Source organism: Euphorbia lathyris, chromosome 7, assembly GCF_963576675.1.
Source record: "Euphorbia lathyris chromosome 7, ddEupLath1.1, whole genome shotgun sequence".
In the NCBI taxonomy this organism is placed as follows: Eukaryota; Viridiplantae; Streptophyta; class Magnoliopsida; order Malpighiales; family Euphorbiaceae; genus Euphorbia; species Euphorbia lathyris.
In genome coordinates this window covers 52,081,541-52,107,002 of record NC_088916.1, presented here as the reverse complement: position 1 = coordinate 52,107,002, position 25,462 = coordinate 52,081,541, and the positions used below count along the sequence as shown (strand labels likewise).

The following is a 25,462-nucleotide window of genomic DNA, read 5'->3' as shown; positions in this document are numbered from 1 at the left end:
AGTTTATATAACACATTTTGTTTTCAATTTTGTTTTGAAGGTAGTTTGGCTCGTGTAACAATTTCAAGTTCATGCGTAGTTCGCGAAATTTGGGCACGCCACCAGATCCTTTTGATCCAGAAATTGAAAGAACACTTAAGAAAAACAACAAAAACAACAAAAACAAAGACAAAACACTCTTAAAAACTAAAGTAGACCAGCCAGAAATCATGGCCGATCCACCGACACTTATGGATTATGCTAGGCCAGGAATGGCCGGTGTAACTAATAGTGTAGTTAGACCCCGTATAAACGCAAATCAATTTGAAATTAAGCCTGCTTTGCTTAATATGTTGCAAAATAACGTAACATTTTACGGATTGCCTAACGAAAACCCTAATGCACATTTGACAAATTTCTTAGAAATTTGTGACACTTTTAAAATTATTGATGTAACAGCCGAAGCAATCAAACTTCGCCTCTTTCCTTTCACTTTGAAGGATAAGGCAAAAATTTGGTTAACTTCTATGCCTGCTGCAACATTTGAAACTTGGGACCAATTAGCCCAAGCATTTTTACAAAAATATTTTCCCTTAGCAAAAACCGCAAAAGTCATCAAAGAGTTGACATCTTTTACACAAAATGATAATGAAACTCTTTATGAAGCTTGGGAACGTTTTAAAGAACTTCAACGTTTATGCCCACACCACCAATTGCCAGATGCACTTTTAATGCAGACATTCTATAATGGATTAAATCCTACGACTAGAGGTTCATTAGATGCTATGTCTGGAGGGTTATTTATGAAGAAGACGTCCGCCCAAGCAAGAGAACTTTTGGAGGAAATGGCAATCAACAGCAGTATGTGGCCCGCAGAGCGTGGACATATACCAACGGCGAAACCATCATCCTCATGTACATCATCGGTTAAAGGTATAATGAATCTTGATCCTGTAGCAATGTTACAAGCCCAATTTTCTGCCTTATCGCACAAAATTGATAAATTTATGGCACCATGTGATCCTAATGATCCGATCCAGAGAGACATTGACTACGAAGGTATGAATGAGATAGAACAGGTAAATTTTGTCCAAGGACAAAACTAAACTACTAATCCTTATTCTAATACTTATAATCCTGGATGGAGAAATCATCCTAACTTTAACTGGAAAGATGGTAATAATAATAATAATGCAAATGCTAATCAATATCGTATAAATAATTATCAAAATCAAACAAGAGATACGATTAGCACTTTATCTTCAAAAATCGACAAATTTATAGATGCTATGAATGGAAAGGTAAGTAATCAAGACGATGGTTTTAAACGGATCGAAAATAAATTCGATCAGCTTATCAAAAACCAATCATCTAGCATCCATAATTTGGAGGTTCAAATTGGACAACTTGCTAAATCAATTCCATCCCGCAAAGAGGGAAGTCTTCCCAGCCAAACGGAAGAAAATCCGAAAGAGCATGTTAAGGCTATCACTCTTCGTTCGGGGAAAAACTACTTAGGTCCGGAAATGCCCGGAAATTCAACTTTACCTGGAAATGATTTACCAAAACCCAAAGAAGATACGTTAAAACAAAAAGATACACCAATTGACTCTAATCCAAAACCTTTTGTACCAAAGCCACCTTTTCCACACAGGGTCCGAAATAAGGACCATGATAAACAACTTTTATCATTTTTAGACAAACTTAAAAATTTGCATATAAATTTAACATTCATGGATGCAATTACGCAAATTCCTAATTATGGAAAATTCTTGAAAGATTTAATTTCAAAAAAGATTAGTTGGGAAGGAATTTCGTCCATTTCACTTTCTGAAGAATGTAGTTCGATAGTATCAAGCAAATTACCTACTAAACTCAAAGATCCCGGATGCTTTACCATTCCGTGTACTTTGGGAAATATGGAATTCCCAAGTTGTCTTTGCGATTTAGGAGCTAGTATAAACTTGATGCCATTGTCTATTTTTGAGAAATTAGGTTTAGAAGAAGACATCAAGCGTACCAATATGGTTTTGCAATTAGCGGATCAATCCACTAAAAGACCATATGGTATAATTGAAGACGTTTTGGTAAAAGTTGACAAATTTATTTTTCCTACTGATTTTGTTATCTTAGATTTTGCTTATGATGCTAATTGTCCGCTAATCTTTGGTAGACCATTCATGAACACGGGACGTGCTCTAGTTGATGTGTCGGAAGGAAAAGTAGTTTTACGAATAGGTGACGATAAGATCGAGTTCGATATGAATCAAGCGATGAAATATCCTATGGAGGATTTCGCTTGTATGAAGCTTGATTTAATTGAAGAATGTGTTAATGACATTGTTCAAAGAGAAGAAATAATAGAACCTATAATGGGTGAAGAATTAGAAGATAAGGACCCAGAGCCTTTGATTCGAGAAGATGGACCAGTTCCGCCTTCAGTAATAGTTCCACCTAAATTAGAACTTAAAGAACTACCAAACCATCTGAGATACACTTTCCTAGGCGGAAGTGACACTCTACCTATAATCATCTCTAACAAATTAACAGAAAATCAAGAAGAAAAATTGAAAGAAGTTGTTAGAAATAGAATAGGAAGTATGGGATGGCAGATTTCAGATTTAAAAGGAATTAATCCTAGTATTGTAATGCATAGGATTCACTTAGAAGAAGATAAGCCACCTAAAGCGGATAGACAAAGACGTTTAAATCCGAACATGAAAGAAGTAGTCAAAAATGAGATTACTAAACTTTTAGACAATGGAATCATTTATCCTATTTCGGATAGTGAATGGGTTAGTCCAATCCATTGTGTACCCAAAAAGGGAGGTATAACTGTAGTAAGGAATGATGAAGGTGAATTAATACCTACGCGAACCACCACCGGTTGGAGGGTTTGTATAGATTATAGGAACCTAAATAAGGCAACTAGGAAAGATCATTTTCCTTTACCTTTCATCGATCAAATGATTGAGAGGATAGCCGGTCATGCATTTTATTGTTTTCTCGATGGTTATTCCGGATTCTTTCAAATATATATTTACCTGGATGACCAAGATAAAACAACCTTCATATGTCCTTATAGAACATTTGCATATAGAAGCATGCCTTTTGGTTTATGTAATGCACCAGCAACTTTTCAACGTTGCATGACTGCAATTTTTAATGATTTCATCGAAGATATCATGGAAGTATTTATGGATGATTTTTCAGTTTATGGAGATTCTTTTGATGCATGTTTTAAAAAACTTAGATAGAGTTCTTTCTAGATGCGAAGAAACGAATTTGGTATTAAATTGGGAAAAATGTCATTTCATGGTCGACGAAAGAATTGTTTTAGGTCATAAAATATCTGAAAAAAGATTAGAAGTGGATAGAGCAAAGACTTCAGTAATAGAAAAATTACCCCCACCAACAACTGTCAAGGGAGTAAGATCATTTTTAGGACATGCAGGTTTTTACAGACGATTTATAAAAAACTTTTCTGTGATTTCCAAACCACTTACTAATTTACTTATGAAGGATTCAACCTTCGACTTTAATGAAGATTGTATTAAAGCTTTTGAAACATTGAAAACAGCCTTAGTCAGTGCACCCATAATTGCTAAACCCGATTGGGATTTGCCTTTTGAAATCATGTGTGATGCAAGTGACCTAGCAGTAGGATGTGTTTTAGGTCAAAGAAAGGATAAAAAATTACATGTTATTTATTATGCAAGTCATACATTGTCCGGTGCACAATTAAATTACACAACAACAGAAAAAGAGATGTTAGCCGTAGTATTTGCATGTGATAAGTTTAGGTCATACTTGTTAGGATCTAAAGTTATTATTTATACAGATCACGCAGCTTTACGTTATCTGTTTGCTAAGAAAGATGCAAAACCGCGTCTGATTAGATGGGTTTTGTTGTTACAAGAATTTGATATAGAAATTAGAGACAAAAAGGGAGTAGAAAACCTTGTAGCCGATCATCTATCAAGACTAGAAGATGAAAACGGTCCTATAGGTGAAACTGTCGGTATACGAGATGATTTCCCCGATGAACATCTTTATCAGGTAGAAAGTATCATGTCACCATGGTATGCAGATTTTGCTAATTATCTTGCAACCGATATCATTCCGGAAGGATTATCTCCCCAACAGAGGAAGAAATTTTTCTTCGATATTAAACAATATTTTTGGGAAGATCCCTTTCTATTCAAATCATGTGGTGACGGGATAATTAGGAGATGTGTTGGAGAAAATGAATATGAATCTATAATAACAGAATGTCATTCCAGCTCATATGGAGGGCATAATGGAGTTAATAAAACGGTAGCTAAAATATTGGAATGTGGTTTCTTTTGTCCTACGATGTTTAAGGACGTTGGTTCCTTTATTACTCGTTGTGATAAATGCCAAAGAACGGGAAATTTAGGAAGGAAAGATGAGATGCCCCTCACAAACGTGTTGGAAGTTGAAATCTTCGACATGTGGGGAATTGATTTCATGGGACCTTTTTCGCCTTCCAATGGTAAAACTTACATATTAGTAGCCGTTGATTATGTTTCGAAGTGGGTTGAAGCAATTGCAACCCCTACGAATGATTCTAAAGTAGTTATTACTTTTCTTGACGATATATTTTGTAGATTCGGTTGTCCTAGATACGTTGTTAGTGATGGCGGTACCCATTTCATAAATCGGAATTTCGATATGCTTATGAAAAAATATGGAGTACGCCACCGCGTGTCAACACCATATCATCCTCAGTCGAATGGTCAAGCGGAGATCTCAAATAGAGAACTCAAATGGATTCTAGAGAAAACTGTTTCGTCATCAAGAAAAGATTGGTCACAAAAACTCAATAATGCGCTATGGGCATACCGTACTGCATTTAAGTCACCAATAGGAATGACTCCATATCGTTTAGTATATGGAAAAGCATGTCATTTACCAGTTGAATTAGAACATAAAGCCTATTGGGCTATTAGAAAACTTAATTTTGATTTACAACAAGCAGGAAAGAAACGTTTGCTCAATTTGAATGAGTTAGATGAGTTACGTCATTTATCATATGAGAATGCAAGGATTTATAAAGAAAAAGTGAAAAAATGGCACGATGCCAAGATCAAAGTCAAACACTTTAATGTTGGAGATAAGGTGCTGTTATTTAATTCACGGCTTCGTATATTTCCAGAAAAACTTAAGTCCAGATGGGCCGGACCGTATTTAGTCGTCAAAACATTCGACTATGGTTCTTTGGAACTCGAGGAAACCTACGGTAATCGTTTTAAAGTTACTGGTAATCGATGTAAAATCTATTACGAAAATATCTCCGAAATAGGAACTAATTTCGTAACAAGATTTCCTGACATATAAATCATTTTATTTTTCTAATAGTTAGTTTTTATTTATTTTTATTTTTATTTTATTTATTTTTTTATTTTGTTTTGTTTTAGATTATATCATTTTATTAGAATTTCAGATATAGAAAAATATATTCGAGTCATGATTTTAATTAATTTTTAGAAATTTCATGTGAATTAGAAATTCAGTGATTCTCAGTTGAGAATTTGAAATTCTCAGTTGAGAATTCACATATATAGAATTCTTAAGGAGGTAAGAAATTTCTGAACTTATAGAGAATTTAAAATTCTCAGTTGAGAATTTGGGTATAACTAGCAACCAGGAAAATTTCTGGACTTGTAGAGGATTTCAGATTCTCAGTTGAGAATTCTGATTAAAAATTGAAAGGAAAATTTCTGAACTTACCGAGGATGAGGATTCTCGGTAGAGGATCAGAAATTTGGAGTTTTGACAACTGATTTCCGCAGGGAAATCAGCGTGTCGCGACCGTGGGTCAGCATCCTCGGTCGCGACACGGGGAAATTATGCCCAAATTAACCCTTTTTCCAGCAGATGCAACTCTTCAGAAACGAAAAATTGAGTTTTTTCATTTTTAAGAGGTTTGTTTCATGCCTTTTCATTTCAAAAACAACACCTCTTTTTATCCTAGGATTTTATAAATAGGTTCTAGAGGTTCAGTTTTCTGTCACTTTCTTTTCATCTCTATCAGAACTATCTCTGATTTTCTTACCATTCACAAATCAAGACACTAAGTTCAGAACTTTTTCTTTCCAAACATCATGGCTTCCTCAAGCACTTCATCTAAGAAAGTTATTGCTTCACGCAATAAACGTGTTGATATATCAGAGCGTTATGGATGTAACTTTCCCATCTTCAATCACGAAGAGGGAAGGCGCTTCTTGAGGCTACGATACACATTCTTTGTCGGAATGCTATACATGGATGACTTTCTTAACGATCAGTTGGGAATTAAAGATGATATGAGTCGCTACATGGAGCGATTAGGATGGACCAGATTTGTTGATATGAAGTTTCCTATAATTGGAGACTGGATATTAGAGTTCTTCTGTACAGTGCGTTTTGTTAACAAGCGTCGGGTGCGTCTCAGTTTTCATCGGGATGGCAAAACTTTCACTTTTGGATATCCTGAATTACATGTTTGGTTTGGTTTTCCCTTGAAGGATACTACCAAACGTCATCATGGAAGAGATATGACGTCCGCTGATATTTGGCGAATGCTCACCGGCATCTGGCCTTTCCACCCCAAACTTGCCTATAATAAGTCTTTCTATTCCAACTCTATGCTATATTTGCATAAGTTTCTGAGTCACAGCCTGTTCGGTCGCACGTTCAGTAGTGTCATCCAAGAATCTGATCTTTATGTCCTTGGCGATATATTTCAAGGCAACGTGGTTGATTCTTCAAAAATTCTGATGGAGGGTCTTGTTGCCGCATCTAGATCAAAGGCTAAGAAGGTTGGGTTCAGGAATATTATATGTGGAATAATACTAGGGACCAAGGGCAGTATTTCTGTTCCTTAGAGTGATGCTGAATCTTTCCCGATGCTAGACTATGAATTTTTAGAATTTGAAGGTCTAGTGAAGCGAGTTTTTCGATCAGGACCAAATTTTCTTTCTGCACCAGAACGTCAAGCCTTCGTGCAGTTGAAAATAGAACGATATAGGGCTAAGAAAATCCCTATTGAAGGGGACGAATTTTTAGCATAGCTTGTGTTTTGTTTGTTTGTAAATATATGTTAATAAATAAAAATTTCTCTTTTGCATTATACTTTGTTTTTGATTATATGGTTACATTTTAATTTCATAAATCTATACCAATGAATCAATTAAATGCAAACTTAATCCATTCATTAACTAATTAATTGATTAATAATTACATTTCAAGTTCCTAAAATAAGATTCATTTAACTTAAATTAATAAATGCACATAAATGCTTCAATTAATTTTAGTTACAAACCTTTCATATTCATAATTTTAACATTTATTACTTAATGCATTTTTTTTATTTTAATTTTCCATTAATAAGGATAAACCTTTGGTTTTCCTTATCATTTAATGTTTTACATTAATGTTTTTAAGTACAGATCACATTTTAAAGGAGTACAGGTTCCAAACTATCAAGAAATTACATGAATTGAAGTTATTATGCAGAATTGGGTGACCACCGTGTGATCCGCGGCCGAGAATTAATAGATTCTCGGTAACTTCAGTAAATTTACTCCAAATTCAGACAAAAAATTTTGCTGCCCAACGCGATTCGCGGCCGCGAATTCTGGATTCTCGGTAACTTCAGAAATTTCTTCAAAAATTTCAGAGACAAAATTGGTTTAAAAACGCGATCCGCGACCGCGGATACACATCCACGACCGCGACACGCGTATTTAAGGCACTCCAAGTCGGATTTTGGCCTATATTTTCCACCTCTTCCCATTTCAACCTATACATATTCCTTTTCCTATTCTCCCTCTACCTAATTACTCTTCCTATTTCAACTCTACCTATTCCAATTCCTATTCCTACTCTAACTATTTAACTTCCTACTCAAACCCTATATATACCTATTACTTACACAAACCTTACATCACCTCCAATTTTAACCAATCCCCTACTACCTTTTCCCAATACCTTACTTTTACTCTTCCCAATTTCATCATTACCCTTTTCAATCACCTACACCTTTCAACTTCAAGTCTCCACAACACCTTTACTTCATCTTCAACCTCAAGCTTTTCTCTCTTTTCTTTCATACTAAACCCTAAACACCATAACCATGCCTAGAGCAAAGCGTGTTGGACACAAGCCGGCTGTCACTGAGGCTAATCGCCTAAGGATTAGTTGCGGAGCTTATTTCGACATTCATTCTGAAGAAGAAGTTGGCCATTTCAAGCACTTTTCAAACTCCAATCGTAAGTTCGTGGATATGCAGTTTCTTGACTTTGATTCGGTAAGGAAGTTGAACTTCACTACACAAATTACTGCTTTTATTGAAACTTTGGGATGGGAAACTTTTGCTTCTATGCGTTTTCCACAAATTCAAGAGTATGTGGTTGAATTTTTGGTTACTTTAAAGATGAACAAAAAGAGGACAGAAATTTCTTTTCGGAATAATGGTGTCACCTATACCGTTGATTATGAGGCTATGGGTAACATGTTTGGTTTCCCTACTAGTGACTTTTATGATAAGCCTCGGGATTTTGATAATAACTCTTTTTGGCAAACTCTGTCTGACCAAACTTCTTTTGATTCCAAAAACACTTCGAGCAAGTTGATTAAGGACAATTGTGTGTTCTTCTTTCACAAGTATTTGAGTTTTTCACTTTTTGGTCGTGTTGAGAGTTCAAAGATTCAAGTTCGGGATTTGTTTGTTTGGGATTGTTTATTCAAGGGTTTACGGGTTGATAGCATTGGAATGATTTTTGACAATTTGTATCGTGCTTCGAGGGCTCACACCACTCAAGTCCCTCTCGGTAATTTAATCACCGCTATTGTTTTGGGGGCACGGGATGAATTGGCTACTTTTGATATGTCCACCTACCATGGATATGTTCCGGTTTTGGACATTGCGGCACTTGAGCGGGCTCATTTATTGGTTTCTGCGGCTCCTCCTGTTTTTATTTCGTATGCTACCCGTATTGCACATCTTCGTGGCACTATGGGTGGAGGTGCTTCTAGTTCTCATAATGTAGGTACCGACGAAGAAGGAGCGGAGGAAGGTGGAGAAGCTGCACCACAAGCCTAAGCAACCCAAGACAATGATCCGGTGGATTTAAGGCGGATTTTGAACCAAATCAATGCAAATAATCGACAAATGAATTTGAGAATTGATGATTTGGTGGAGAACAATATGGTGATGAATGACAACCTCAATACTTTGAGGCGTGCGCATCGTTCAACTCGGCATCGGATGCTTTCATTTTTCCGACGCCGAAATGTGGAAACTTCACCAACACCTCCGGATTCCCCGCCGCATGCTTAGGTTTTATCTTTTATTTTTATCTTATCTTATTTCAATTTCAGTTTCGTACATTTTTCTCTTTCTTATGTTTCGTACAATTTAAGTTTTAATTAATTTTCTGATGCATGTTTTTGCTATATCTTTCGTTTATTTCCGTTTGTTTTATCTTTAGTGTTTTATCTCCATTTTTGCACCAATGAGGACATGGTCCAATTTAAGTGTGGGAGGAGATATTTACATATATCATTTATGCAAACGAATGAATGAATGAATGTATGCAAATGAATGAATGAATGAATGTATGCATCACTTGTTTTTCAAAATATAAAAGCAACATATATATTGCAACACTTTTTAACTATATTGCAACGCAAATTTTTAAACCTAATTTAATTTTTTTTTTTTTTTAAAAAAACTTTTTAAATTAAACATAAGTTAAAAAAATTTTTTTTTAGGTTATCATTATCGATAGAAATAATATATTTCTATACGGGTAATATTTTCAAATTTTTCACAAATCTTTGACACGATTTTAAGTAAAATTGTCTCGAGTGAATGTATTTAAGTAAAAAACAATTTCTTTATTTTCAATCTCTATTTCATATCATGAAATTCATGATACAATAAATCTTATTTTAAATTTTTTTTATTAGGTTTATAGGCATTAAATTGAACTAACAATTTTTAGCTCGGTTTTGATTTTGTCTTACATTAACACCAATTGAAGTTTTTAAGGAAACTTTAGCCATAATACATGTTGAATTTTAAGTCAATATAGGATGAATGTGCTAATTTTCTTTTTCCCAAGTTATAATCAATAAATCGTATTCTTAACTTTTGGCCACGATTGAGACCAACCTTATCACAGTCGAGGTATGAAAGGGAAGAAATTAATAAGTAAAGCGTACTTTTGGCCACGGTTGCGACCACCCTTATCACAATCGAGGTATGGAAGGAACGTTTAAATAATATAAAAAAAGCGTGTTTAAAGTTTAAAGTAACGATTGCGTCCACCCATGGCATGGTCGGTACCTCTTAAGCAAACACAAAACAATTGCATATAAAGTTACGATCGAGACCACCCTTATCACGGGCGTAACTAAGCAAATAAATTAAACTTAATACTCATATATAATAATTCAAGTTTGGGAAAGGAAATTTGGTGCTTTGAAATGCCTTGAGATGAAAGACTCAATAACATGCGTGCTTACATCGTCCCGAATACTTCAATTTAAAAATTGAAATACAAGACGAATGATATATCGTATTTATACTAAGTTAGTTTGATATTTTGCGTATAAATTTGCCATACGAAGTTAGTCTTTTCGGCTTAACTAATTTAAAAGGTAAACACAAAGATATATGTTTTATTTTTATAAAGAGATTAGTTAAGGAATAAATTCAGTGAAATTTTGCTCGGGACTAGCAAAAGATTAAGTGTGGAGATTTGTTAAGCCCAACATATACCTAAAATATCATTAACATTTACATCATTTTTATTACGAATTTGTGTTATTTATATCTGTTTAGATTACTTTTACTTTCGAATATCTTTCTTTCTTGCAAGGTACTTGAATATTCGGTAAAATCCAAATAGGAACGAAAAAGGATCTAAAACAGAAGAAAAACCCTACAAAAGGAGTCAAAGACGACGTAAATCGAAAGCGCCAAGTCGAGGACACGAACGAAAGCAAGAAGTAAGAAAACCTGCCGGGCCGCGACAGTGGATCCCAGGCCCACAGCCGCGACACGCGTGGTATAACCTTTTCTCCCCTTCGTCCGTCGCTCAGCTCAGTGCTACGTCATTCACGGCCGCGGATTACTATCCTCGGTAAGTGCAAAAAATTCACCAAGAGCATTTAACACATGCTGAAAATCCAAGAAACGCGTTCGTTCAAGTGGATAAAGACGTCCTTTCACAACGGACACGACTCTTAACCAACGGATACATCACTTCAAACACAACCCTTCAACATCTATAAATAAAGAGTTGATGTTGAGAAAAAGTGTAATGAAATGTTATAATATAGATATAGAAATCAGAGCGTAGAACTTATGTCGAAGTTCTAAGTAAAAACATTTCGAGAGTTAGAAATTAGATTCTGTACAAAACAAGATGAGGTACACATATTGTTTATAGTTTAATTACAACTCAGTAGCGTTTAGACATTGTTCCAGTTTTAGTTTGCATCATGGTAGTGGCCGACCGAATCCCTATTACGAAGTTACAGCGAGAAGATTGAGTAAAGTGTTCGCCCCCGAGCCTGACAACCTCCTAGGAAACCCAAGGAAGCGGAACCGATCAAGCCCTTCACTTGCACGCCCTCGAAGAACTCGATGCTCCTTATTCTCTGTAAACTTGTATCAATTTATTTTTCATCTAATAAAGTCCGTTCTATTCGACAAATCGTTATGCAGCACTTATGGTAACCAATCCAATATAAGTGAGGCTGGTGTTTTCATTAATATGCACTTGAATTCAAAATCATTACAAGGAAACTTTGTTGAACACTTAGGCAAATTATCATCTCGAAAGAGTTTTAATTTGAGTAAGGGCAACTATCCTGAAAGGGTTTTGTCACGTTCAAAGCCAATTAATTAGAGGTTCCGTCATTTATTTCATCATCATAATCGATACAAAGTTTAAGTTGTTTTCTTTGCTTAATGCAAATGAACAAATTCATTCATTTTTCTAATAAGTTCTAAATGTTCCTGTTTTGTAAAATTCATCCTTAAAATCAGATGATCTTTCTAACAATCGATTTATTCTAAATACATAATCTTATTCCAGCATTTTCAAATACTCAAAGTTCACAAATTCAATCAAATAAATTTCCTAAATTCAATTAATCCAATTTTCACTTTTCATTTACATTTAATAATAAATCCAACAAGTTCGAAATTAACAATTCAAAAATAAGTTTTTTCGTTAAAAAAACGTATCCCTGTGGGATCGATATTTTTATTACTACAAGCGAAACCGTGCACTTGCGGAAATCGCTCAACATTCACGAATTCTCTGAGACCTACGTGTAGGATATGACACTTGTGTTTCATCTAGTGAAACAGGTTCGGGTTCAACTTCTTCCGCGTTTTCAACATGTGATTCCTCTTGAACTTCTTCAAGTTCAATCGCGCTTCCATTCTGTGTTTCTTCCAGAAACTCTTTCTCTAGAAACACTGCGTGTTTGGATACTATTACCTTTTGGTCATTGATAGGGGTCAAAAACCCCTATCTTTGGGTACGGTTTTAGGACGGTTTTTAGCATTATTTCATGAATAAGCGAGCAATTCTCGCATTTATATGCTTTTGTGTGAGTTAGTTAGAAATTGGAGATGTTTTATTTACTTTTCGTTGTGTAGGCCCATTTTCTGGTTATTTCAGGCAAATATGGCCAAAATAGCATGTGCGTTAAATTTCCATTACCTTTTATAGCTAATTGATCCGCCAAAAGTCGCGCCAAACGGAGTGTTCACTCAAAATAAGCGATTGGCGGGTCAATTTAGCCCTGGGACTAACGCTATTTGGAGTTTTCGTGCATGTGCAGGAATGAGTTCGGGCGAAAATTGCATTTTGGGACATCCAGCGATCACGCAAAGGCGTTCTGGGCAAAACCGCTCGTCGAACTGGCCTTCGTAGGCCAGCTCGTCGAGCTGGCATGGCCAGCTCACGGCGAGCTGGCCTGCAAGAGCCAGCTCACCGAGCAGGCTCACCCAGCTCGGCGAGCTGACCTGTGGACTGATTCCCGGCCCCACAAAGTCACGATCGACCCCACGTCTTCCCACCTGCAAAAGGACACGAATTAGGTCAGAAAGAGGGCCCGAACCGCGTCTATAAATAGGAATTTCCAATTGTAAATTTGATATCTTTTATCTTTGTAAAAACCTAAGCTTCCACCTTGAGAAATCCTCTCCACCCCCTCCGTCTCCTTCAACCTCCATTGAAGACAGCTCCGAAGCTCCGTTCATCGAGGATTGCTCAAGTTCCATCCTTAAGTCTTAGAAAGACGCCTGCATTGGTAGACAGGTTCCCTGAAAGGGATTTTTCTTCTTTTATATTCTTTCTAGCCTCTGATCCATGTTATGAATCCTAGGCTCATTGTATCTTCGTGACAATACTTTCCATCTTTAATATATGTTATAGTTTTGTTTATTCAATTGTTTTATTGCTTAATTCTTTGTCTTACGCTTTGTCTGATTGGTTTAACTCATTCGATAATCCCAAAATTAAGTTGGCACATATTGCGAGCTGAATCTGACCTAGTCAGTGCCTATAGGATTGACGACCCTATAGAAGATTAAGCCCAAATTACTGAGCCTTAGAGCTAGTTTCGGCCTTACAAGGGAATCACGAACTAGGGACCTCAAGAGGATAGGTAGGGTTAATCGCCTCGGACACAAGTGACTTAGATTAGGTTTTAATTCCGTTGTCTAATCAATCTATTCTCATTATTATCGTATCACCTCATGTCCCTTCGGGTAATTACATTGGTAAAAGATCACCTAAGAGTAGTTTAATTTAGATAAGAGTAGAATAACTTAATTAGGAATAGAATAACTTAGTCCAGATTAGTATAACTTAGCTAGGAGTAGCATAATTCAACTAGGAGTAGATTAACTTAATCAAAACAAACTCAAAACCCACACAGCCTAGATAACACCTGAGACCAAGTAGCTCGATACTTGTAGTAAATAAATCCTGTGGATTCGATACCTGGACTTGTCCAGATTTTATTACTTGATAACGACGGGGTACATTTATGTTGAAACACCTTTCCACATGATTTTGATTTGACAAAATTATTTAAGTAATGATAAAAATATTCTAACACATTAAATTTTAATGCTTTGATTTATTACACTAATGTGTTTGTTCAATGTTGAGTTTAATTGTGTATAAGACATTAAGATTAAAAAGCCCAAAGGCCCATAAAGTGGAAGTCAAGCCCAAATCAACACATCAAGACCATTCGGCCCAAGAGTTCAAAACGAAGCCGTATCAGCTAAAACGTAACTCAGCAAGAGAAGGATCGAGAAGCCTTCGTGGCAAAAGCTTCAAGAAGAAGCTGATGAGTTGGACGACAAAACAGTCTGGACAGCGGCAGACAATGTTCAACTTCTAGACAAAGTATTTCTACTTTGGGAAAAGTTCAGAAGGCACAGAAAGCTGTCTCGTGGACTTTTCCTTAAATGTCGAAACATTCTGCCGAAGACTGACGAAGACAGAAGATGCATGAATCCTATTGGCCAACGACGCTGAGCACGCCCAGAGTGACAACGACGGGAAGCCGTTTCCCTCCAACGGTTATTTCGAAATTCAAAATGACCAGGTGCCTCAAGTATCACTATATAAAGGCCATCCATTTGCTTCAATCGATGCAGAACTTCAATTAGTCGAAACGCTGACCAAATTCATACTTGAAGATTCTGTGAGAAAAGCAAAGCAAATATCTTACACCAATTCTTAATCTTTGTGTAAAAGTCTAGAGTGATTTCCAATCATCTAAAGTGTCTTAGCAATCGTTGTTTAGGACAAACACTTTATCATTTCTAGAAGAATAGAAAGGAGAGGCTGAGTACTCGGTTATAGTACTCATCGTAGATATAGGAGTGAGTAGAGGTATAGAGGAAGGTACTCTAGTTATACTCAGCTTCTATTTGTAAAAGGTTTTGTGCTCTACCTTTAAAGAGCTTAGTAGAGAATTCAAAAAGCTCGGAACGAGTTCCGGGGACTGGACATAGGCGGAGAGGCCGAACCAGGATAAGTCTGCTGAGTAATATCTTTCTAACCCTTAAACTCCTTTAATATATATTGCTTGCTATGAAAACTGACTAAGTAAAGAACTCACACTGAGTTAAGTTTACTAAGAAGATGAGTTCAGGAATAGACTCTAAGTGCTATTTCCTGACTCAAGTAAAGAAGCAGACTTAGTCACAAGTTGACTAAGCTTGTGTCTTGAATCTACTTAGTGACGCTGTGTAAACCTTTTCATAAGAAAAGAAGTCAGCCTTAATAGACAAAATTTTAAATAGTTCCTATCCCCCCCCCCTTTGGAACTAACTTGTCACGTTATAAGGGACCAACAATTTATCCCTTAGTGAGCCTTCTTAACGGAGGCGCATCAAGTTTTTGGCGCCGTTGCTGGGGATTTATTTCTTCTGCAATATCGAACCAAAGGTCGATTTGTTAGTTTAGGCATTCCTTGTGAATATCCTTTGTCTATATCGTTTATACATGTATACTTGTTTATAGTTGTTTACATTCATACTTGTTTATAATTATACTCATTTGTATCTATACTCGTTTATACAATTACTTGTTTATATACGATTCTCTTGTGAATATCCTTTGTCTATATCATTTATACATGTATACTTGTTTATAGTTGTTTACATTCATACTTGTTTATAATTATACTCATTTATATTTATACTCGTTTATACAAATACTTGTTTATATACGGTTCTCTTGTGAATATTCTTTGTTCATATCATACATACTTGTTTATATTTGTTAATAGTTATACTTGCTTATATGTATACTTGAACTTGTTTATATCTATACTTGCTTATACAAACGCGTGTTTATATTTATACGTGTTCATATCATCTATACTTGTCAATATTTTATACTTGTCCAAACTTGTTTATATAGTATCATATACATGTTCACATATTACATAAAGAAGGTTGTACATTCTCAATCTCTGTATCTTCCGTAGTCATACTTTCCTTCTCAAAGGAAAACATTTTTATTTTTATTTATCTTTTCTTTTCAGCATATGCATACTCGATCAGCGGAAATACCGTGTGTCCCTCTTAACCTTGAACTTGAATGTACTCTTCGCAGGAGCAAGCAAAACAGGACTGTCAAGCCAGACGAAATCATTGAACCTATCAAGATGGTTGAGACCAACAATAACAGGAACAATGAGAACACCGAGCCGGAAGTTGACACCCGCTCAATGAGCGAGATTTTGGCACCACACCGACACCAGCACCTGTCCGGGATCGTCGCCCCAAACATTTCAGCCAACACTTATGAAATCAAGTCAGGCATAATTCACTTGATTCAACAAACGGGACTGTTTAGGGGAGAGGCACATGAAAGCCCAAATGATCATCTAGATCGCTTCCTAATGTGCGCAGACACTGCAAGAACAAATGGGGTTCCCCAAGATACCGCCAGGTTGAAGCTATTCCCATTTTCACTAACTGGGCAAGCTCTGGAATGGCTAAGAACACTAGAGCCCAGGTCAATCACTATATGGGCAGGATTGGAAAAAGAGTTCTTATCTTACTACTTTCCTCCCTCGAAGACAGTGATGCTAAGGGGTGAAATTACTTCATTCCACCAACCCGAGCACGAAGCGCTCCACACATCTTGGACCCAATTTAGAAAAATGCTGCGCATGTGCCCCCATCATGACATACCTAAACATCAATTGGTAAGCGTCTTCTATCATGGTTTGACACCCACTAACAGAGCTACTTTAGACTCCACCGTGGGTGGAGATTTGTTCAGGAAGACTGCAACAGAAGCGTATGACATGATTAATGAGCTGGCAAGGAAGAGTGTGCAATGGCAAGAGGAGAAAATCGCTGGCCCCACAAGGCAGCGAGTGTTTGCTGTGGAAGATCAGGAACAAAATCCGGTTGTTGCGGATCTGAGTAGGAAGATGGACGTCCTGTTGGCTAAGTTCAGCCAACCTCCCACCTGTGTGCATTGTGGCGGCGACCACCATGGAAAGGATTGTCAAGCAGGTAGCCCTTTCGCTGGAGATGGGGTGGAGATGGTCAACTATGTTGGGGGACAACCGAGGTACAACCAAAACTATAACAATTACAACCCCAACAACAACTACAACTCCTACAACAACAACTACAACTACAGGAGGCCTCAGCACCCGAACCTATCCTACGGGAATTCAAACCAGAATGTGCTTAGACCTCCCAACGGTTTTGTCCAAGAGCACAGAGAGCAGGGACTTGGCATGTCCCCATATTAACAGCAGAACCAAGGGCCAATGCAACCTCTTAAGGAATCTGACGAAGTGGTGACTCTCTTGAAAGAGATTTCGGCTAGGATTGCTAATAACGAAGCCTTCTGCAAGGATCTAAGAAATCAGGTAGCCCAGATCAATAGGGACAGACAGGAAAGGCCACAGGGTTCTCTCCCAAGCACAACGGAGAAGAATCCAAAGATCTTGAGAAAGGATTGAGTAAGGGGGAGAAATCGGGTTCTCCTCGGTTTAAATTCAAAACTTGAACAATTATTTTACCGTTTTCTTTTCCTTTTTCGTTAATTTTGTTGTTTGCCTTCGTCGTTCTTATATTTATTATTGGTTTGTCAAAATTTGTCCCCCCCTATGCATGTTTATTAAAAAAAAAAAATCGCCCAAAGGGGCCCAGCTCACCGAGCTGGTCGGCCGAGCCAGGTAGCTCGGCCGACACGGGTCGGTTCGGGATTTTAATCCCGAAATAAAAAAAAAGAGAGGGAAAAAGGGGGATGACTATTCATCCCCTTCCTCACTTACTTCTCTCTTTTCTTTCTTTCTTTCTCTTTTCTTCTTTTTTTCTCTTCACAACCCTAACCCCCAAATCGTCAATCCTAACCCGAAATCAACGAACAACGTATGGATTCTTACCTATTTTTGATTTCCCACATGATTCTAGGATTAGATTTAAGTTTAAAGCATTGGTTTTTGAATATTGGGTAACCCTAGGTTTTAGGGATTTTTGCCTCTTTTTCAAATAATCACTTGTTTGCTTGTTTTTTCTTGATCTTCTTGCCATGTATGACATTATTATGATCAATTTGTGCTTTGGGTATGATTTGAGTTCTTAATTTATGAGTTTTGGAGAAATTGCTCAAATTGGGTAAAACCTCCATTTTAGCTCAAAATTCAATTATACAGTTTATAGTTGGAAACTTGTCAGCAGAATTCCCTTTCACATTCTTAACACATTTTGGTCACTGGGCCTCATTGATTTTGCACGGATTAAGAGTTACGGGTTAATTAACTTTATCTTAGGGACCGAAACCTTATATTTTGGTCCCTAAGTTTCTAAAAACCTCAAATCATGTCTATGGGTTGGATATTTGGACATTTGGGTATGGTTATGTGAATATGTTCTAACTCGGCTCGTGTGGTCTCCCTCTCAGGTACTATGGGCAGAAAAGGTAAGGCCAAGGTCCTTATTGACAATGAAGCCGACTCCGACATTGAATTCAGTGATGCCTTACAAGCTAAGTATAATCCTCCTTTTGGGTTAGTCGATGAGCGTGAAGGACTGTTATATGATCGGTTCTCTAGACAAGACCATTCTCCTCACGTCATTATTGATCAAAAATACCTAGCATCTCTAGGGTTGGAAAAGGATTTCAAGGAAATCCTGAAATTCCAAGGCTGGTATCATCTGGCCACAAAAAGGACTGTCGCTTATGACAGATACACTGTAGAATTTCTGACTACCCTAAAAAAAGAGACACCCGTAGGGACTGATAAATACTCCTTCAGACTGAATGGTAAACCTTATCGTCTCGGTGATACTGTAATAACAGCTTGTATGGGAGTTTATAACTCTGATAAGGCAGTCTCGGGTTTTGAGGAACCCATGACATTGAGTAAAGCATGGTACCAACTGACAGGGTCATCAGATTATGACTCCCGCACTGCTAGCCCAATCTCTCTCCTAGACCCAATGTTAAACCTTGTACACAAATTTGTAGCGCATAATTTGTTAGGCAAAAACGAGAGTAACAAGGTCTCGAGCACCGAAGTGCTTATATTGTGGTGTGTAGCCAATCATAAACCTATTGATAACGTTAAAACTATCTTTGAAGGTTTTCTAAGCCAAACAAGTAGGAAACGCGGCTCAATTGGGCTTGGGTACTTGGTAACCCACTTCCTTGATGACCAATTCAAAGATTTGGTCATTGACGAAGGGGGTTTCCACCCTACATTGCTTAACTCCAAGTTTTTGGGAAGATCTACCTTTCATGCAGTCTTAAATAGGGATCCATCTGGAGGAGCAAGCTCAAGCGGGAACACGTGGAAACGGGCACGGAAACCACCACAACAGAGAGAGGAAGAGCAAGAAGAAGCTGAGGAGGAAGGAGCTGCAGCTGCAGCAGCAGGGGACCAAATGGAGTATCAAGAGCCGGGGATGCATGCCCAATTCCAAGCCATAAACACCATGATGGCAGAGATGAGGGACCTTAACCTCCGAACCTTTAACACTGTTCAACAAATGGACCAACGGTTCACCAATTTTGAGCATAACATGGATCGGAGGCTCACATGTCTCGAATACGTAGCGGCAGACTACTGCGACCGCTACAACATGCCATGCCCATATCCCCCGGCCGATCAGTAAGTTGTCTTCTCCACCCTAACTCTTTACACTCGTGTTTTATGATGTTGAATGCAATGTTGGAACTTATTGCATATTTTAAGTGTGAGGAGGAGGGGTAGACAAACTTACAAAAATTTGTATAAATTTTAAATTTTTGTTGCGTCGTGTCTAGTTTAGTTTAACGTTTTCGGGTTTTGTTTATGTTTTTGCATGTTTAGGACCTAAAACCGTGAACCTCCTTCGAATCTAAACTTCGTTATTTGTCCTTAAGGGCTGAGAACCGAATCTAAAATTGCATGACAACTAGTTTATGTGTAGGACACAACCCTTGTATCTGTAAAAGCATGAGCTAAAGTTTGCATTTAGACCCTGCTTTTGAAGAAATGCTAAAATCATTACTTAGGTAGATAACTTAAGAATTGAAGGCATGTGATATTAAACTTGAGTTTGGGAAAAACTATTAAGCACAAATTTGAAACCCAAGAACTGTGAGTTGAATTTGAGCCCAAGAGCGAACATCAAAAAGCTCTTTTTCTTGACATTTTTGTGTGAATGCTTTGACTTGTGGAAAGATTACAGATTTTGCACCTAATACTGAGTTGAACCTACATGCGATGATTTGAGATGTTAAACGATGAATCAGCCTTATTAGAATTAACCTTTTCTTTACCTTATTTTCTCTTTTTCATCTACTCTAGGAAGCCCTTTGAGCCTGTATTTTTGTAGTTTGTAGATTTTCCTTCCGTTCTAACCCAGTTTTTGCAAACCATCACTTGGTTTGTTGCTTAACCCGAGTTTTTGCAAAGCTAGCATTGAGCCTTTGTTTTCTTCTAGTGCTCTATCTTTATTTATGGCACCATAGTAGCAAGCCAAAAGGCTAAGAAGTGAATGGGCATTACTATCCAAAAAGAAAAGAAAAAAAAAGAGAAAAAGAAAAAAAAAACAGAAAAGAAAAAGAAAAGAGACGAACAAAAAGAAGGAGAACCATATCTCCCAAGTCTTAAAATTAGAACGTCTCAGAAAAAAAATATGTGAATAAAAAACTCAATCACTTCACAATTTGCTAAAGCCATTTTAAACTTTGTTTTTCTAGCGCTAGAACTCCTAACCCTTGTTGTACCTTTAACCCTCTAACCACATTACAACCCTAATTCGAGGCTGTTTTTGATATCATCGGAGTCATGTAGCATAGTAGAGGAACTCGGATGAACGTGCAAAATCAACGTAATCCTAAGCAAGAACATAAGCCGAGAGTAAACACTTTAGCCACCAAAATTGTGTGAATTGAGTGAACTACCTATGGTGAGGTGTTTTATTTAGCTATCCCCTTAAACTCGTTTAATTGAACATGCATCCTTTTTCTTAAACATATGACCTGTGATAATTGAAATGCGGCTTTTGGATATCGTGTCTCTACTTTGTATTTCCGAATGCATGTAATTACAGATGCTCGAAATTGTGTCAAGCACCTAGTCAAACCAGGAAGTTTTCTAGCTTGCTTGTGATTGCGGGTTTAGTTTTTTAGTTTACTTGGGGACAAGTAAAGTTTTATGTGCAAGGAGATTTGATAGGGGTCAAAAACCCCTATCTTTGGATATGGTTTTAGGATGGTTTTTAGCGTTATTTCATGAATAAGCGAGCAATTCTCGCATTTATATGCTTTTGTGTGAGTTAGTTAGAAATTGGAGATGTTTTATTTACTTTTCGTTGTTTAGGCCCATTTTCTGGTTATTTCAGGCAAATATGGCCAAAATAGCATGTGCGTTAAATTTCCATTACCTTTTATAGCTAATTGATCCACCAAAAGTCGCGCCAAACGGAGTGTTCACTCAAAATAAGTGATTGGCGGGTCAATTTAGCCCTGGGACTAATGCTATTTGGAGTTTTCGTGCATGTGCAGGATTGAGTTCGGGTGAAAATTGCATTTTGGGACATCCAGCGATCGCGCAAAGGCGTTCTGGGCAAAACCGCTCGTCGAACTGGCTTTCGTAGGCCAGCTCGCCGAGCAGGCCTTCAAAGGCTAGCTCGGCCGAGCTGGAGGCCAGCTCGTGTTGAGCTGGCCTGCAAGAGCCAGCTCGCCCAGCTCGGCGAGCTGACCTGCGGGAATCAGTCAAAAGACTGATTCCCGACCCCACAAAGTCACGATCGACCCCACGTCTTCCCACCTGCAAAAGGACACGAATTAGGTCAGAAAGAGAGCCCGAACCGCGTCTATAAATAGGAATTTCCAATTGTAAATTAGATATCTTTTATTTTTGTAAAAACCTAAGCTTCCACCTTGAGAAATCCTCTCCACCCCCTCCGTCTCCTTCAACCTCCATTGAAGACAGCTCCGAAGCTCCGTTCATCGAGGATTGCTCAACTTCCATCCTTAAGTCCTAGGAAGATGCCTGCATTGGTAGACAGGTTCCCTGAAAGGGATTTTTCTTCTTTTATATTCTGTCTAGCCTCTGATCCATGTTATGAATCCTAGGCTCATTGTATCTTCGTGACAATACTTTCCATCTTTAATATATGTTATAGTTTTGTTTATTCAATTGTTTTATTGCTTAATTCTTTGTCTTACGCTTTGTATGATTTGTTTAACTCATTCGATAATCCCAAAATTAAGTTGGCACATATTGCGAGCTAAATCTGACCTAGTCAGTGCCTATAGGATTGACGACCCTATAGAAGATTAAGCCCAAATTACTGAGCCTTAGAGCTAGTTTCGGCCTTACAAGGGAATCACGAACTAGGGACCTCAAGAGGATAGGTAGGGTTAATCGCCTCGGACACAAGTGACTTAGATTAGGTTTTAATTCCGTTGTCTAATCTATCTATTCTCATTATTATCGTATCACCTCATGTCCCTTCGGGTAATTACATTGGTAAAAGATCACCTAGGAGTAGTTTAATTTAGATAGGAGTAGAATAACTTAATTAGGAATAGAATAACTTAGTCCAGATTAGTATAACTTAGCTAGGAGTAGTATAATTCAACTAGGAGTAGATTAACTTAATCAAAACAAACTCAAAACCCACACAGCCTAGATAACACCTGAGACCAAGTAGCTCGATACTTGTAGTAAATAAATCCTGTGGATTCGATACCTGGACTTGTCCAGATTTTATTACTTGATAACGACGGGGTACACTTATCCCTTAGTGAGCCTTGCGGTACCGAACGCCGCGAGGCGCATCAGTCATTTGGATGATAAAAGTAATATCCTATAGTTTCCTTTGGGTATCCAATGAAGAAACACTTGTCAGATTTGTGATCTAATTTATCTGACACAATACGTTTGACGTATGCTGAACATCCCCATATTCTTATGAAAGAGAAGATGGGTTTTCTACCAACGAATAGTTCGAATGGTGTGGAACTGGCGGATTTGGTTGGAACTCTGTTTAAGGTAAATAGGGCAGTTTCTAAGGCATAGCCCCAGAATGATTTTGGAAGAGCAGTGGTGCTCATCATGGATCGTACCATATCTAGTAAGGTGCGATTTCTCCTTTCTGATACACCATTGTGTTGTGGTGTATAAGGAGGTGTCCATTGTGAGCATATTCCACATTCATTTAGATAACTCATAAATTCTTTAGAAAGACATTCTCCACCTCGATCAGATCGAAGTATTTTGATAGACTTTCCTGTTTGATTCTCAACTTCATTCTTAAAGCATTTGAATTTCTCAAAAGCTTCTGACTTGTGTTTCATCAAATAGATATAACCATATCTAGTATGATCATTTATGAAACTAATGAAGTATCCGAATCCTCCTCTTACTTGGACTGACATAGGACCACATACTGTTGGAAATTAGGCTAAGGTATAGCAGCGGAAATATAAAATTTTTAACCTATTTCCATAAACCACAAGATCCGTTAACTGTTATTTCATATAAAGAAGGATAAGAAGAATTACCTTTTGATGATCAATCTACCATTGTTAATGAAGTGCCCACAACTCTTCTCCGAGTTCCCAAACACAAAATAAAACACGGGAAGATTAATTTAGAATCAACCGTTGAATAGCAACCAAAGTAGATTGCCTCTAACTAATCAACACAAGATCAAGGATAAGAGAAATAGATGAAATCAATTGATCGGAAGGAAGCCGTAGAAAATCTCGTCTTCGAACTAGGGGTGTCGAAATTTTCTCTCTCTTGTACTATATGGATTTCGAAAATCTCAATAGGGGATTAGCTCTTAGATTTCAAAAATCTCATAGGGTGAGGTATTTATAATCTCTTGTATCTAATCCCTAGTTAGATAGAATTAGGTTACTGAATAGGAATTCAATTCGGAATAGAATTCCTAATTATTATCTCATTATATATCTAATATATTAAGGATAATAATAATAACCTTATTGGATAATGATAGGAGTATTATAATCTAATTAAAACTCCTAACTTATTTATCTCTTTAATTAATTTAATTCATAATCCTAATCTAATTAGGATTAACAAAATCAAATTAATTATTCATGTATTTAATTACATGAATTTCGACCCCCCCTTTGTCCATGGGCCTTATTGGGCTCAATTGGGCTTCCATCAATTAATTAACATCTATCTCTCTTTTAGGTTCCAAGTCTTATGTGTGACCCATTAGGTTCTTATCGCTTCTAGCCGTATGCAACGTTATTAAATTAATTTTCAAAGAATTATATTTAATCTTTGCATAACGGAATGATGTACAGAGTATGTGATTAGCAAGTCCGTAATCATTCCCCCAGAGCTATAAGAAGATAAGTTGATTCTGTCGTTAACCTTTCCGTATTAGTTACAGTATAATTCGATCCTTTATCAACTACATCCTTGAACTGAATCTTATGACTATGGATGATGTCAAGTCACATATAGCGAGACGTTCATTTTACTTGTACAGGCCGAGTCAACTCAAATAGATATGTTAAGTGAAATCTGTATTTCAAGTCTTAAGCTATCACCTTGCAAGGATTTAGAGTCGAGTCTTCCACAAGCGATCCTTGGATGTATCTCCCATTTATCGGGAGTGATAAATGCTCAATCCAATATATAACGATCCCGCAATCACTTTCTGTGATACCCAACGTCTACTGTTCACACCCCAGAGTCATCTCTGTTAAGGATCGTGTTGCACCAGAGTCAAAGCGTCACATTCCGTAATCCAGAATACCAATTAATATTCCTTTGAGTCTGAGGATTAGTTATACCTATTAATACCAATGAGATGAACAGGTGACAAGGATGAATCTACCCATCATGTTATCTCAAATCGGATCCCCAATCCTAATGAACAACTTTTCTTCGGATCTATGTAACTGTCTAGATATCTGTATATATGAAGCTTGTGAGATCAGCTTTCTGTCGGACAGAAGACATTGTTACATACAAGTCTCAACAGTGATATATCAATCCCAAACATATCACTTGACTTGGGGTGGTTTTAAGTTTATCAGTTTATTATAAAGTTTTGTCTCACTTCATGCTTGTATGAACACTTTATAATCACTTTAAATAAACTTACGGATTTCCTTTTATTAGACTTTATTTAGTGCTTAAAAGGGATTGCCTTTATATAGTTATAAAACATATATCTCATTAAAACAAATGATATAAAGAACAATTCATTTACATTAAGTTTGTATCCTAGAACAATTGTCTATAGGACACTAAACCCCAATATACTCCCACTTGGACTAAAGCCAATTGTTTCTAAAACTTATCCCAGTAGAAGTTAAATGACGATCATGTACTTTCTGGGTTAAAGGCTTTGTCAACGGATCTGCAACGTTGTCCTCTATAGGTACTCTTTCTATTCTCACATCTC

General features: G+C 37.1%; 1 non-coding gene across 1 annotated transcript; it reads right to left on the bottom strand.

Annotated features, from left to right (window-relative positions):
- Window positions 1-587: 587 nt before the first annotated feature.
- On the bottom strand, window positions 588-694 carry LOC136201839 (small nucleolar RNA R71). Its single transcript, XR_010674178.1, has one exon. It is a non-coding gene; the product is annotated as a small nucleolar RNA R71 (small nucleolar RNA).
- Window positions 695-25,462: the final 24,768 nt, after the last annotated feature.